At 41.3% G+C, this 16,505-nt stretch overlaps 1 protein-coding gene across 7 annotated transcripts in view; it reads left to right on the top strand.

The window, feature by feature from the left end:
- Nucleotides 1–4,328: 4,328 nt before the first annotated feature.
- Nucleotides 4,329–16,505, top strand: part of LOC127664500 (cytidine monophosphate-N-acetylneuraminic acid hydroxylase) — a 76,079-nt gene continuing 63,902 nt past the window's right edge. For 2 of the 7 annotated variants that reach the window (XM_052156526.1, XM_052156529.1), the window contains exon 1: nt 4,329–4,798. The gene's annotated coding sequence lies outside the window, so the exon portion shown is untranslated. Of the gene's footprint in view, nt 4,799–4,860; nt 5,389–6,496; nt 6,546–13,537; nt 13,809–16,505 lie in introns of those variants that run through there. The other 5 variants (XM_052156527.1, XM_052156528.1, XM_052156536.1 and 2 more) reach the window with 5 other exon arrangements.

The following is a 16,505-nucleotide window of genomic DNA, read 5'->3' as shown; positions in this document are numbered from 1 at the left end:
ACATTTTGATGAGGCCTGAGGGGAACAGGGAGAAGGCGTGGCATCCTGGTCTCCTAGAGAGCATTAACTTGTTCTTAAGAGTCCTCCACCTTTACCCATCCTCCCCATCCTGGCTGTCTGAGCTCCCTTTTCTGAAATCCTAGGTCTTCTTTGTTATCTTGGTGAATAAGCAAAGTAAAAAAAAAAACAAAAAAAAAAACCCAAACAAACAAACAAACAAAAAACACCACAGAATCTGTCTCCCCGTTTCTGGGAATTCAGAAGGTATCTGCCTTTAATATACTTTGTCAAGTTTTCCCTGTTTTCTTTATTAAAATCCGAGGGAGCTGTAATTTTACAATGGAGATTCAATTTGCTATTTCCAGCAGCTAATTATCCTTACATGCCTAGCCTTTCTCTTACAAGGAGAAGCTACATGGTTCTTTATTTTTTCTTTCCTTTCTCTTTTGTCTCTGGTTGGTTTATGTGAGACACAATTTCATCTAGCTGAGGCAGTCCTGAAACCCGATATGTAGCCAAAGATATCCTTGTCCAGACCTTCCTACCCCTACCTTCCCAGTGCTGGGATTCTAGGCCTGATTGCCCTTGTCCTAAGCAGTTGTAACCGGTTTATATCCATGATAGATGGCTCGGGGTCATGCACTCGGGGCTCAGTGATGCCCTGTCAATGCCTTCTTGCTTCCTTTTTATTTTTTCTTATTTTTGATTTTTTTTTTAGATCAAAGTCTTGAAGAGGTGTCCTGGACCACGTGAACCTAGGCCTCTCAAGGCCAGGGATTCCTGACATGTTAACATGTCCAGCTCCAAGTTTCTTCGTAAGCATGGTACTGCCCACCTGGAATCCCTTGACAAGAAACCTAGTTTCTCTTCATATGCAGAGACTGCAGGATTGTCACAATTCCAAGGCCAGCCTGGTCTACATAGAAAGTTCTAAGCCAACTAGGGATGTGCATAGGGGTGTCTCAGAGTCAAAAATTAAAAAAAAAAAGCAGGACTCATAGAATTTATGAGGAAGGTAATGCCTGGGGAACTTCCAGTAATAAAGGACGCAACTCCAGTATGGACTCCTGCTGCTCCTCCCAGATGCTCAAAGCGCCCAAGCCAGGGATATGCAAGAGGCTCAGCTCTCTGTCTTTGCTCCCAGATCTGGATCCACTTTTTGAAGCATTTGGCTCTCGTCCCTCACCCCGCATCTCTTAGTCCTTACCTCTCCCTTCTTATTCCTCAGGCTCCATCCTTCACTCTGCGCACCTTGTCTGTCCTCCCCCACCCCCATATCTTCCCCCTCACCCTTCATTACCTCTAGCCTATTCCTCTGGGTGGCAGTGCACTTGACATGGTCTTGTTATTTATTGCCTTAGTGCTGACCAACCAGTCCCCAAATTCAGCAGTGTGTACCTGCTCAGTGTCCAGGTAACTACAAATGTCGGGTGCCCAAGGCCAGGGGTACTGCAGCAGGAGGCTCTTTCCTTTGTTGTGGTTTGCCACAACCCTGTGGAAGATGAGTTGACAACACCCACAAAAGCTTACTGCACATCTGCTGTTTGGTTCTGAGACCTCACCCTTGAATACATTCCCAATATAAATGGGTACCTTTGCCCCCCAAACACCATGCACAAAGAGGCTAATATCTAATAATAATAGTGAAAAGCAAGAAATAACCCCAAATGTTTAACAGTAGAAGAATAGAGAAACAAAATGTTGTTTATAAAAATAAAATAATACTAACCAACAATGAAGAGAACAAACCACTGCTCTGCGTAGCTGTATTGCTGAACACCATAGTTATGCTGGGGAGAAGATAAGACAGGAGAGTATGCAACTGAGTGATTAGTAATGTAAAATTCAAGAACAGGCATCACCACCTTATAGTGGCAGGCTTAGAAGAACGGTTATCCTCTGCATGGGAGTTGACTGGAAGAGTGTGTTAACTCCTACGACTTCTCTGTAACCTAAAGAAAAATTATATATATATATATTATATTTAATATGCTTATGTCTGTGTATCTGTGTATATAAACCACATATATGCACATGACAGTGGAGGTTGGAAGAGGACATTGGACCCACCATGGCTGGAGTTACAGATGTTTGTGAGCCCCTGGTGTGGGGACTAGAAACTAAACTCAGGTCCTTTGCTGGAACAGCCATAACTGGCCTTTCTCCAGACCTCTGTTCCATCTTTCAACATGGAAGGTAGCTGCATAAATGTGTGCCTATATAAAACCAACCAAAGAAAAGTCAGAAAAGCACACTCATGAGATGAGAGAACCTTTCTATATGAAATGTAAATGGTTATTTTTAAATGCCACGTGGAGATCTGTTCCTGGTATTCCAGCACTGGGGAGTCTGAAGCTGGAGCAGTGTCATCAGAGCCCTTGGCCTACAGAGTGAGACTTTGACTTAATAAGCAGAAACAAATTAAAAATAGTCATGTGACTCTAGATAGAAAACAGGAAGCAAGAGTTTGATAGAGCTTGACTGAGAGCAGAAAAGGAAACTGTGGGGCCAGGCGCTGCCTGGACGGACTCTAGGGGAAATTCCTTTGCATCTTTCATCTTGATGGGCCCTTCTATAGCAGGCAATACCGTTAAAGCCACCCTTTTATTTCCTGGTTTGATGCCAGGCTGTTTCCTATATGCCATTTCAAGAGCTGTGGTGAATGCAGGGTCAAAGTTACACTTCTAGGGCCAACAATTTAATTACAGGGCCAAACTAATCAGAGAGCGAGGCTCACAATCTAACTGCAGACTTACAATCTAATGAGACATTTATAATGTTATTAGAGAGGCAAGAGGCACATAAATAAAATTCTCAGAGAACTCAGTGTTTTGTTAAACTGAAAGTTTGGAGGTTCACAGGGGCTCATGAGACAGAAAGTTCCACAATTTAGTATTAATTATTTCTTTGCTGCTAATGTTCTGAGACAGGGTCTCATTTTGGAATCTAAGCAACCTGGCTATCCTCTTTTGTTTGTTTGTTTGTTTGTTTGTTTGTTTGTTTGTTTGTTTGTTTGTTTGTTTTTCAAGACAGGCTTTCCCTGTGTAGTCCTGGCTGTCCTGGAACTCACTCTGTAGACCAGGCTGGCCTCGAACTCAGAAATCCGCCTGCCTCTGCCTCCCGAGTGCTGGGATTACAGGTGTGCCCCACCACACCGGGCTCTATCTATCCTCTTGCATCAGCTTCCTGAGTGCTAGGCCCACAGATGTGGTATACTGCGACCAGTTTGTTTATTTGCTTTTTATTTTTTTTTCTCGTGTGATGTGGGCTGGGTCAGATTCTGTGCCATGGAGCACATTTTAAGGTCAGAGGGCAACTTCGCGGAATGGCTTCTCCCCAGCCACCTTGTGAAGACAGGGTCCTTCAGTATTTCTGTTGCTTCTCCTCATGCTCCCTGCTAAGGTAGCCCAAGAGATTCAGAGCCATCCTCCTATCCCCACCTCTGTTTTAGCATCTATTTATTTATTTATTTATTTATTTATTTAGTCAACATTTTGCTCTATAGCACAGGCTGTCCTAGAACTCAGTAGAGTCCAGGTTGGCTTCAATCACATGGCAATTCTACCTCAGCCTCCAAAGTGCTAGGACTACAAGCACGAGCCACCATGCTTGACTAGTTGATTTTAATGAGAGCACCTGAGCTGACCTTTTTCAAATTAGAATGGAAGGCGAGACACCGTGTATGTGTGTGTGTGTGTGTGTGTGTGTGTGTGTGTATTTATGTACATTGGTGTTTTGCCTGCATGGGTGAGAATCCCCTGTAACAGGAGTTACAGATAGTTGTGAGCTACTGTGTGAGTGCTGGGAATGGCACCTCTGAGCCATCTGTCCAGCCCACCGCATAGTTTTTAACACTATTGTACTTGTTGAAATGACCGTAAAAGATACCCTTCTAAGAACTAAAGCAAGGATACTTGTCAAATGAGGGAAGCAAACTGAGGAGAGCTAGAAGTGTCTCTTGTGACCCAAGCCTAGACTTCTAGCCCTTGGGACGGGCAAGATAGAAGGATATTAATCAGGGCATCAACGGGACTAGAAGGCATTGACCCTACAACTAAATTCTATGTTCCAGACATGCCCTTGCCGATACTTTCTTTGTAATAAATATTAATGCATTTCATGATACAACCAGAGGTATGGCTGTAGATCAACTTACGCCCAGATGAGTACAACAGTCAAGGGTGGGTTAAGTTCTCCTTAGTGTTTCATGATAGAGCATGTTTATCTATAACACACACATGCTTGCATTAAAACATTCACACACCCTATCTCTGACTTGGCATAGAAGTTGGTTCATCTAAAGTTTCTAGTCTTCCTTGTGTTTAAAGGGTGGAGCTAGGAGAGGGGCAGTGTAAGTGTCTGACACGTTGTCACATTGGCCTGCTCAGCATCTGTGTCTTCAGAGGAACTTGAACTTCCCAGCTGTGCTTTGGTAATTGCTTCTGAAAAGATCTCCTGGCCACACAGAAATCAAATAATTTCTTTTTGTTTTTGCTTTGGTTTTGGTTCTGGTTTTTTGAGATAGGGCTTCTCTGTATAGCCCTGGCTGTCCTGGAATTCAGTCTGTAAACCAGGCTGGCCTCAAACTCAGATATCTGTCTGCCTCTACCTGCTGAGTGCTGGGATTAAAGGCATGTACTACCACTGCCCAGTGTTCAAACAAAATTGTAATGAAGCAAATTGAAAACTCTAGGTTGTATTATAGACATCAATTCAAAGAAGATCTGGGCCTGGGCCTCTTGATGTTCCCTGACCAGCTCAGGTACTGTCACCTTTGTCTACTTTGAAGGGAGTAAAGGTATGCTTTTCATTTTATTCTATTCAATTGTGTGTGCGCGTGTGTGTGTGTGTGTGTGTGTGTGTATCTATTTTCTGGTGGTTGCTTATCAAGATGGATTGTCGTGTGACATTCATGTGTCACATTCATAGTAGATTGTCTTTAGTGTTCTGTGACTAGGTAGAAGAACTGAGTATTTTTGGTGGCAGAGTTGATGACTCTAAAATTATCTTTGAAAGGTATATAGCAGTGTCTACCTTAGGGACATTGGGTAGGCAGTTAACTGAGGTACTTGTGTGGAAAGTCCACTTCACCCACACCTTGTTTGCCATCCAGGATTTTTAACTTCTGGAGCCTGCTATCTGCAATCCACTGTCACCAATCGCTCTCTGGGCACTTCTCTTATTTTTGGGCACTTCTCTTATTTTTAAGCAGCTGCCACAGCTGACTTTTATGGTTCCAGGCATTTCCTTCTGCTAGTATATTAATACTCTCTGCTTTGCTCAGGAGCACAAACGTGTCACAGCCAAGAGAGGTACTGAGCAGCAAAGGTTGCAGGGCTTAGAGAACTCTCATCTGGACCTGAACCTGAGGGTGTTCTGACCTAGGAGGTAAAAGGGTCATGGGTTCTTGGCCAGGTTTGGCTACATATTCTCAAAACAAACAGCAACAGAATGTAATCAGGCTCAAAATACCTGTCAATAAATGCGGAGTGTTTCACAGAAGAAGGTTTATCACAACAATTTGCTACCCGCCTTCTCTTTCTGTTGGGGAATATCAAACACGATACAAATAATCCTTTAACGCACTTCCTAGTCAGCATTTGGGCTACCTCCTGTTATACTTTCGAATTCTAGAATGCCAAATGTAACATTTCATTTTACTTTTACAAACAAGCATGCAACTGTCATGAAAATGCCCTAGGGTAGCATCAGGTTTAAATTGTAGGTTCCTGAGAAGATTCTATGGGATCACCTGGGTGGGCTATTAGTTGCCACGGCCACCCAATTGTTTATTAAAATCCTTTTGTGTGTCAGGCTGCTGTGGAGGTGCCATGGACACTCATGTCTGACAGTTTTCTAGGGAATGGGGAAATCAATAAATGTCAGAGCTAAAAACCAAATGATAAGTTTTGGTATGTCCCATGAAGGAACGGTGTTGTAAGAGTGTCATGCTTGTGAATTTCCCCTTCTCTGGGAAGTCTTCCTTGATGATAATTGACTTGGGGCTGGGAGGTAAGGAAGCTAAATATATGTGAAGGAGTCAGAGAGTATTCCAGGTACACATCATTAGGAGCATGACTGTAGATTAAAATGACCTGAAGGGGGCAGGTAATGGACCTCAGTAGGTAAAGGCGCTTGCTGCTATGCTAGCCTGGTAGCCCTGAGTTTGATCCACGTGGTAAAGGAGAAAGCTGACTCTCAAAAGTTGTCCTCTGAGCACCACATATGTGTCATGACATATATTTGCACACATACACCTGTACAAACACACACAAACAATATAATGAAAAATAAAAGCAGCTGGAGGAATTGACAGGGATTTTCATGGTGACTTGCTGGCATAAGAGGAATTGAAGCATGGACAGCCATTGTCCTATGTGTTTGAGCAAAAGATATATGATCTGATCAGATAATAAGCCAAGTAGGAAACTCAGCAAGCCTGTCTGCCCTGATTCTTCTCTTTCTGTCTGTACACATTTCTTTCTCCTGACTTTAGCACAGTATCTCTTGGAAAATGCAGGACTTAGGATCTGCTCCCAGACAAGGTAAGTCAACAAATGTCTTCATAGCTTTAAGACAGAAAGGTAAAGGGAATATTTGAGTACTATTTTTAATTTTGTGGTTTGCTTGGGGAAAGGGAGCTCGAATTTCTTCTATGGCTTACCTGAGAATGAGGAGTCAGGAGTCCAATAGCTGTCTATAACGAATGAGGTGGACAGATAGGATGGTTGAGGGGAAATCAGAGAGAAATGCAGAAGCTGTGAAGTTTTATCTATCTATCTATCTATCTATCTATCTATCTATCTATCTATCTATAATTTATCTATCTATCTATAATCTAAGTGTATGTATGTGGATATATGTATGTATGTATCCATGTATGCATGTATATATGTCTCTGTGTGGGTGTGGGTGTTCATGTATGTACACTGTCAAAGGCCAGAAGAAGGCATCAGGTGTCATCCTCTAAGTTCACATCCTATTCCTTTGAGGCAGGATCTCTCCTTGAATCTAGGGCTCATGTCTTCTTAATTAGCAAGTCCTATCACAACTCCTGCCTCTGCCCCATTCAGAGCAGGGGTTAACTGAAATCTGTGGGGCACCCAGCTTGCTAACTGGGTACTGGGATCTGAACTCCAGCCCTTGTGATTGTGCAGAAAGCTCTCCTGACCACTAAGCCATCTCTCCAGACCTCACTTCTCATCCTTGAGAGGCTAAGGGGATGGAGATTAACCTTCCAAGACTACTTCTGAGTGGATGGACACTGTGTTGTCCTCCTTAGAGTAACGCTCCCCCACTGCAAAATTGTGATAAATCTTAAGATCACAATTGCTTCCATAGCCTGAGTTTCTTTTGTAATTGTTTTAGCACAGTAATTTAAAGCTCAGCAAATTTTGGGGGAAGTCCTGAATAAAAGTAGAAAATTGATATTTCTAATTTAAATAACCCAGAAAATATATACTTAATGTCTTGGGGAAATTTAATCCAAAACAGTTAGGCAAACAGGTCAACTGAGAGAATACAAAAGGGAAATTAATTTTTGTGTCTTCTGACACAATCTGATACAAATGCAATTTTAGGTGCTAACTACAAAAAGCAGAATCAGTCAGGAGATTAAAACAGACCAAAATAGTCAGCTTGGAGCTTCTTGTGATCAATCGATTGTTTTTAAGGAGTTTTGGACCTTGTTTGTAGATATTGTTAGGTTCACTTGAGTCTACTGTAAAAATAAATGAATTTGGCATGCAAAGTAACAGGTTTCCTTCTGGCATCTCCATGCATATAGTTCGCTCTCGTTTGTTTTCTTGACAGGGTGTCTGCACCCTGGGGCCCCCTTCTTCCTCCAGATGGTTACCTTCCTTCTCCCAAGAGACCCTCTTCTGCTTTCAAATCATGTATATGTTTCTAACCACACCGAATGCATGTCATCTTTTTTGTACAATTTGCGAAGCTAAGAGCAAAGTTAAAGTTAAGTTTTCCTCTTCTCTTCCTCCCTTGAGACCTCTTCTTTCCTTCTCATGATCCCCTTTCTACTTTCACACACACACACACACACACACACACACACACACACACACACACACACTTTTTGGGTTTCGTACCCCTTTTTTTACAGCATATTGAACCCAGGAAATCATGCCTGAAGTGGCTTCTTCCTTCAAAGCTCCCTTGAGGGGACTGCAGGGTGACTTTCAGTAAAACTGCTTGCTGTCTGATATTTTTTTTTTAATTTCTGCTTCAGTCACTCTTATGTTGTTAAAAACCATAAAGAGATTCTCTCCCAGCCAAGAAAGGCTAGTTCAGAACCCAGAGCAGCATTGGAGGCCTCTGTAGACATCAGGCACACTCTGAGACTGTGTGATTACCGTCTGCGAGAGCCTCCCTTTCATTTGCTTGTCTTAGAGCTCTGTCCTATCCTTTTTAGTACGTTTATATGAGAATGTAATCTTGTTCTATTGTATGGAAGATACGCAAAGGTTTTCTTTCTCGACCTGAGAGTGCTGGTGCAGCTCTTCAGTTCCAGTTCCTGCCTCAATATTAACAGTGAAAAAAGAAGAGCGTCAGACGCCGAGCATTCTGGGCCCTCGGGTCAACATCTAGTACCACAAAATGTATCTTCATTTCCTCTTAATTTTTCTTAGCAAGAATTTCATTCTCTATCACTAACTGGCTTCTTTTATTTTTTACAATTATTTTTTTTTTGAAATTTTGTTTACAGTGTCTCAGGCTGGCCTTGAACTCACAAACGTCCTACTTCTGCCTCCTGAGGGCTGGAATTAGGGATATATGCTACCAGGCCTTTCAAAAAGCAAAATTATATTTCTTAATTTTTGCTTATTTATTTATTTTTGTTTTTTAAAAAAACATTTGGCAACTTGAAACAAGACAAGGTTATTTGGGAAGAGGACAACACTAGTTAAAAAACTGCCTCTATCAGACTGACCTGTGGGCAAGGCTATGTTTTTTTTGTTTGTTTTTTTGTTTTGTTTTGTTTTGTTTTTTTGATTAATCATGGATGTGTGCCCACTCTACTGTGGTTCCTGCCACTCATGGGCTGCTGGTTCTGAGTTCTATAAAAAAGCAAGATGAGTGAGCTACGAGGAGTAAGCCCGTCAGCAGCACTCCTCGTGACCTCTGCATCCTTTCCTGCCTCCAGGTTCCTGCCGTGCTTGAGTTCCTGTCGTGTTTTCCCTGAGTGATGGATCATAGTTGGAAGCTAACGTAAACTTCTTTACCCCCATGTTGCTCTTGGTCGCAGTGTTTGTCACAGCAACAGAGAACAAACTAAGATAACATGCATTCAATGTGACAGAGCAAGAGTTTGTTCTAAGGAGAAATGAAAAAGAACAGCACAGAGGCGCACACTTAGCTCCCGCTCTGTTCTGAGGCTCTTCTTTATTTACACTTTGGAGCAAAGCGTTTGGTGAAATCTCTGAATTAGCTAAACCACTCTCTTTAAAATAAAACAAAATGACACACTTTGTTTTATATTTTTTTCCTCATTAAACTGTATTTAAATGTTCATGTATTCTTTACATATCGTATTACATGTGTTAATGAGACTCTTTAGGTCTTAGTAACTCCAATTTATAATGATCTCTAGAGAAGAAAGCAATTTTGAATTGTTTGCCATATACCAACAACTAGCTCTACCATAGGTTGTGTTTATTAATAGACCTAAATAAATGTTGTCCTTTTTATACAATTTTAAGAATTAATGGCAAACTTGAACTTATGTTTAGCAATTGGTGATTTAGTATTTTTACTTAGAAACAACTCAGCTATCTCAGGTTTATCATAAAACCTTTTAGATTTTTAACTTACAGGAAGAATGATTTTAAAAATGCATTTTACTTAAATTTACTTAATTTATTTACTCTTTATAATTACTTCTAGGCCTCACAAGATATCCAACACATACGATCAATACTTTATTTTCTTACAAGTAAAAGCTCTTAGGACTTGCTGTGCTTGAAGCAGAAAACACTAGCTATTCTAGTGTCAAGTATGAAGCAGATAAATATGATCCTGATTGACTGCTAGCTTAGGCAAAATAGTTATTATCAATTAAAAAACTTGATATTAACTTATGACTACCATGCAGATCTGTGTCTTAAAGACCTAGGATCCAAGGAGCTGAGAGAATGGGGCAAATTACAGTCTAATGCTGTAGACAGACTTACTTCCACTTCAGTGTACTTTTATATATGAATGTAGCAAAGAGAGCAACCATCCAAGGAAGGTTGAGTTCAGAAAAACGTGGTCAGAAAAAATGCCAGAAAGCACACACAGCATATTAACAGAGCAGCCTGCTCCAGAACTTTCTCAGGATGGGCTGATTTAAACACGATTGCCTGGCATGTACTTTCCCAGGCATAATCTGAGAAAGCAAGGCAGAAGGCCATATCCAGATTGAGGGTACACTGACAAGATTGGGATGATCTCACATCCAACAAGAATGAGCATGACTTATAAATTGAATGTAACTCTTTGTTACAGGAGGCACAGAATCACCAGAGGACAGACTGTACCTGAGGCAAGGGCCCTCTGACTCTTTTCCTGGAGCTTTTCTCACAGTTCCCCAAGGCATCATTCACCATGGGTCCCTTTGACATTTGATCTGACAGTAGGCAGAGTACAGGCTTGGGAATATGTACACTACACGTAGTGTGTAGGTGCCCATAGAGGCCAGAATAAGGGATGCAATCACCTGGAGTGACAGCCATTGTGAGCTAGCAGTGGTGAGATCTGGGAACAAAACTCAGGTCCTCACACCTAACTGTTGAAAGGTCTCTCTAGTTAGCAATTAAAAAAAAATCTTTACTTTTCTCTCACCAACTAATTTAAATTATCATATTTTCAAAACTATGCCCAAGTAGCTAACTATGGTAGCAAATCTCTTTAAACTCAAGGTCAGCTTGCTCTACACAAGGAGTTTCAGGAACAGCCAGTGATACCTAGAAAGATTGTCTCAAAAAAAAAACAAAAATAAAAATTTATATATAACATAAAAATAGACAGAAAAAAGAAAATTATATATATACACGTATATTTAAGTCATGTGAATTAAAAGGCATTTGTGCCAATTTTACACTTTAGTGAGTGCTGATTTATCTCTAAGCTAACTATACAAACAATATACAATCATAAGCACACAGGCAGATATGATATATGATCCATACCTGTACACATACATAAGAATAGACAAAGCTCCAAGATTTCATAGCTTCACGTAGAATCATCATTTGCTAATTTTCAAAACAACAAACCCAGGGTGATGTGACTGCATCCTTCAAACACCTAGGCAATCAATCTTTAATCGCAAATGTATTTCTTCAAACATTTTTGGCAAAAGAAAATAATAATATGTACAACTAAAATATCAGAATTTAATGTAAGTATTATTGAGAAGGCCGTAAAAGTCCAATGTGACAAAAAGATCAAAACCTAGGGCATGTTATACAGACCTCAGTGAGTCTATAGATAGAGGAATGATCTATAAATAGAAATTTCTTTTGCAATTAGTTTTATTGTTATTAATTCATTATTAATAATTTGGAGACAAGATCTCAGTATGGAGCCATGGCTGGGCTAGAACTCACTATGTAGACTATTCTGGCCTCTAACTTGTAAAAATCCCCCTGTCTCAGCCTCCTGGGTTCTGGGATTAATGGTATGTTCCACCAAGGTATCTCATACAATTAAATTTTGAAATAGTCAGTTAAATGTCGAAGGTCCTATTTTGTTGCTAACTTGTGGCAGTGGCACAGCTAAGTGACAGAATCCCTGTGATCCTGTTGCTGTCTCTGTGGTAGCAAGAAGCATGTGGACATTGCCTGCTGCCCGACTGCCCTGGTGCTGGCCCTGCCATGTTCCTGGTGGCCCTGGGCATTGAACTCACCATTGATGTCACCTTGCCATCAGATGTGCTGTCTTCTCACTGCAAAACTCCGGGTGGACATGAACAGATGACAACAGAAAATGTCATTGCAATAGTGGGTGGGAAGCAGCAACGTTGCACAGCAGTCATTGGAAGATGCTTACATAGTCCGCCCAAAGTTGGGGCTGAGTTTATTGCTTGGAGAGTGTAGATGCTTACAGTGAATGCTCCTCTGCTGGGAGAAGTAACTGTAGTTGGTAAAGTGTTTGCAGAACATCTGTTATGAAGTTGGTTGGATGATCAATATGATGGCCATGGGGTCCTTGACTTACTGCTGAAAGGAGCACATGTAAAATCCATTGGGGAGTGACTACGGCACCCCAAATAGATGTGAGTCAAGCAACCTGCTCCAGAATGCTTGCCTTAAATTAGTAGTAGATAGATGGGCTAAATGATCTTTACCACTGCCTGCCCCTCCCTGTGTGTGTGTGTGTGTGTGTGTGTGTGTCTATTTGTATGTAACCTGCTCCCAATAGTATTGCTAGAAAAAAAAATCTCCAACTTTTGTAGTGAGAATTTTGATTTCTTAAAAAACCCAGTTATGGTATGTCTTTGTTTTAATCCCAGGTGTGAGCTAAGAGGCTGCTTCATAGCAAGTGATTATGATTTTCCTCATGCACTAACAGTGGTGTGATTCTGGCCAGCTGCAGATAGTTTAATCCAGAGGACTCTGGAGAGGGTATAAGTGGGAGAGGTCCCCGAAGGCAGGTGATGGCTCCTGTTACCCCTACTGTTGTTTCCTGCTGTTACTTTTAATAGATTGCTTGTTTGCAACTGCTGGATTTCTGGATATTGATAATCTAATGAGGAAGATCTCAGTCATGCCACCAGAAACCAGATGCCTCCAATCAGCAGGAAGTAGCCTGAGGAGGTCTATGCCTCACCTACCTAGTGTTGTGGGGGTTGGAAGGGATTAGGGTGCAATAAGGGTTGAAAGAATAGTAGATATAAGAATCCAATGAAATAGCTAAAAAATTATGCCAACAAACTTCCTATTGAGTGTAGGTAAACACTGTGCACTTTTTAATAATGCCTTAGACTTGGTATGTAGACCAGGGACTAAGCTTTGTTATTCGGAATTCATGGTATATCTACAGTAAAAAGGCTAAGAATTCTGTATTTCAGGATAGCAATGTTAATTTAAGTCTCACATAATATTGCGGTTTTGGTTGGTTTGGTGTAGTTTTTGATTTTTGCTTGAGAAAGAGTCTCTCTATATAGACCAGGCTGGCCTAGGATACATAGAAACCCATTTGCCTCTACCTCCTAAGTGCTAGGATTAAGGGCTATCCCCAACACACACACTATTGTAACTTGTTTGTGTCTATCCCTGGATTTATGTCAAAAGACTTAACAATCTTCCCATTGAAAATGCCTGGGAGTGGAAGAAGTTGTATGTTATACAGTGTGATATGAAGGACTTCTGTTGTAAGCTCATAACATGTTGCATTGGCTGCTGCTCTTTTATGTGACAAAACAACAGGTTTGCAGAACATGAAGAAACAAAATACACATCTTCTCCATTTAAAAAAAAAATCATGAAGGTTACAGGTAAGCATAACTCTCCTGCCTCATCAAAGAAGTCTCTTTTTGTAGCAGATGGAGACTATTATGGAGATCTGCAAGTTTGTCAAAATGCAGAGAATAAATGGTGATAGGATGCCCATCCCAATCTGAGCATCTACAACGCAAACCCAACAACTACAGTTTAGAGAACACATGGAAGGACTGGGCAGAAAGATTGCAAGAGCCAGCAGTCCAGGACACCTGCAGCAAGATAGTGTCTCCTCGACAAGATGGCGGAGTGATATCCTTGAAATCTTATCGATGTGGTTGCCTAATGAAGACTTCATAAGGACAGCACCAGGTGACATGTTAGCACGGATATGGAATTTCACAAGGCTCCACCCCTGGGAGAAGAGCTATGAGCAATAGTGGCTTCTGAAAGAAGAAGAAACTATTTTCTCCAGGGATGATCTCCCTGATAGATTTTCTAATCTGAAGTGGTCAGCCCCAAACACATGGATATATTGGGTGTATAATATATATCTGTCTATGTAAAAATAATAAAAACAGATCATGAATTAGGGATGGAGTAAGGAGAAGTAAGGAGAACTTGGGGGGAGCAGAAGGAGGAATAGAAATAATGTAAATATAATACTCATATATAAGATTATTTGAAAAGCAAAACATTTAAATAAAAAAGTATATTTTGATGACTGATTTAAGTAAGTCCTTTTGCTGGCAACCAGTACAGAGAATTTGTTCAGTCTCTTACACCTCATCTAAGCTTTTTCTTGACAGGCATCTATGATTACTCTCAGATACAAACTTTCTTTAACCACACCAACCGGTGGGGAGGTTTTTGAAGACCCAAGACTTTGAGACTAAGATGCAATTTTTAAAACTTTTAGCTAGCCATTGCATGCCATTCTAATCTACCCAGTCCTTAGTACCCAGTCTCATCAATATTGTTCACCAACTCTGTCCAGCACTGTCCATCCGTCTAGGGCAGATTTCTTAATAGAAGACTTGGAACATTTTCAAAAATCCAACCAGAAACCCAGTATCAGGTCCCAAGAAGGATTTTTCCTTAGGATGAGTTTCTGGCACCACAGGAGCTCCTGGGGAGACTATGTTTCTATCTGGAGTTGGGTGGCAGAAGCCCATAGTTTACAAGCAGAACATCCTATGGGAGATGTTGCCTGTAGCTTTTTACTATCCTGCCTAAATTCAGGGATTGGATGGTGCTACCAGGCCCCTCACAGCTTCCCTTGAATCCACGGGTAAAAGACACACACACACACACACACACACACACACACACACACACACACACTTGTTAATTTTGAATTTGCCTTTGTGGAACAATTACTGGGTACTACTATCTCCCACTTAGAAAAGTGTGTCCTTAATAATATTTTTGTCTCCACTCCTCTCACCCTAAACTTCAGTTGCTAATTACATCCCCAGCCCACCACACAGGCAGCCACTCTGCCCAAGACCTCACCTGTCTGGGCAACTTTACTCCATCAGAAGCCTGGTGAACTCCTTCTCCCTGCCTCCCCTTTTCCTCCAGAGACCTAGAAGTCCAGTCTGTACCTTCTACCCAGCAAGTGGCCCATGGCCTTCTTTACTGACAGATCAAAAACCAATTGGAGAATAGGATCTTAGCATCAGAAATGCCCCTACAGGGCATTTGAAAGTCTCTTGGTGATGGCCACTGGTGCTCTGGATTAGAAAACTTGGATGATTTGTTCAAGATTATTTCTGCAAGAGATTTGAGGTAGCGCTCCTGACAAGCAAGCAGCCCCCTTTCCCCTAGTGACCTGCTCTGGAGCTGTTTGAGACACTGCTGGTTTCTATTTGGCAAATGCCCTATGAAGAGCATTGAACTGGTTACTGGAGAGTGTATGGGTTTGTGGCTCATAGTTTCAGAGTCCTGTTGAGAGGATGCCTTTGGTTGAAAAGCTGAACCAGACCATTGGTGGCTATATTAATTGCTCAAGAATGAGCGGAGGGAATATCTGATGCTGTGGTTACTTTTCTTATTGCTGTGACAAAATAATGGAAGGAAGCAACTTAAGGAAGGAAGGGTTTATTTCAGCTTGTACTTTAGAAGGATATAGTCTGTCATAGCAGGGAAGTCATGGCTACAAAAGTATATCATGGCTGGTCATATCATGTCCACAGTTAGCAAGCAGATAAGAAATGAATGATAGAGCTCAGCTCACTTTCTTATTGGTTCCTTTTTATTCACCCCAGGATCCAAATCATGGAACATATTCAGGGTATCTTCCTTCCTTGGTTAAACCACGTTAGAAACCTCACAGACATGTTCAAAGGCATATTCCTAGGTGATTGCAAGTCTGGTCGCATTGAAATTAAATATCTATCCAGCAGAGCTTTAGACTTGTGATTTTACTGGCTCATGGTCTAGATACATAGACCAAATAGAAATACTTGAATACAAAATGGATAGTTATAAGATATGTGATCCTGAGAAGCTTGAAGGGTACATTAAAGCCAAGCATGTTGTTGGCCACCAGAAATCCCTTCTGGGGTTGAACGATGTGGTAGTTTGAATATACTTGGCCCATGGGAAGTGCCACTTAAGTAAAGAAATGAGTTGGTACACACTGAGAGGCTGCTGCCATACAATGACAGTCTGAATTGAAACCAGTTCCTTTTGCCATATCACACTGATAAGCACTGTTACACTTGTTGGCAAGAGAAGAGACTGCTGGATGCTTGTGGATGGGAAGGCTCTGAACATAGCTGGCAGATGACATTGGAGCTGTGAAACCATAAGAGCTGCTTAAACATCTTGTTCATAATAGATATCAACTCAGAGTAGAAATTTGCTCATGTAGGGGAAACAAAAAACTCAGACTGTGCAAGGAAAACCAAAACAGGAAACATTGCTGAATATAACTCCTTCTGACCAAAGAACACACAGCACAAACCACGGTGTCCATCAGTAAGTAGAAATCTCTCCCTCACTACAGCAGTGTTTTAACAGGTAGAATGATCAGCCAAAACACTGGCTATCTAAAATGGACAG

The sequence above is a fragment of the Apodemus sylvaticus genome, chromosome 14, assembly GCF_947179515.1.
Source record: "Apodemus sylvaticus chromosome 14, mApoSyl1.1, whole genome shotgun sequence".
NCBI classification, from domain to species: Eukaryota; Metazoa; Chordata; class Mammalia; order Rodentia; family Muridae; genus Apodemus; species Apodemus sylvaticus.
The sequence above is the reverse complement of the archived record's forward strand: the minus strand, read 5'-3'. Positions and strand labels throughout refer to the sequence as shown.